A 201-nucleotide genomic window follows, 5' to 3' on the forward strand; every position below is an offset into this window, starting at 1 on the left:
TTATTATTTTAATTTATAGATGTTGGGGTTATAAGTAAAAAAATAAAGTAATAAATAGCAATAATTATTTTGTTAAAATAATAAATCATTTCAGTTATTAAAATTGTTGAAAACAGTTGTGCTGCTTCATTATTCTTATATATATATATATTGATATGTGTTTTATATATAATAATATTTATCTGTAATTTTAACACTGTT

At 16.4% G+C, this 201-nt stretch overlaps 1 protein-coding gene across 1 annotated transcript in view; it reads left to right on the forward strand.

Annotated features, from left to right (window-relative positions):
- LOC107658974 (dnaJ homolog subfamily C member 2-like) overlaps positions 1–201 on the forward strand; it is a 12,474-nt gene that overhangs the window by 1,856 nt on the left and 10,417 nt on the right. The gene's annotated exons all lie outside the window — the stretch shown is intronic.

This window comes from Sinocyclocheilus anshuiensis, unplaced genomic scaffold, assembly GCF_001515605.1.
Source record: "Sinocyclocheilus anshuiensis isolate Anshui unplaced genomic scaffold, SAMN03320099.WGS_v1.1 scaffold283, whole genome shotgun sequence".
NCBI classification, from domain to species: Eukaryota; Metazoa; Chordata; class Actinopteri; order Cypriniformes; family Cyprinidae; genus Sinocyclocheilus; species Sinocyclocheilus anshuiensis.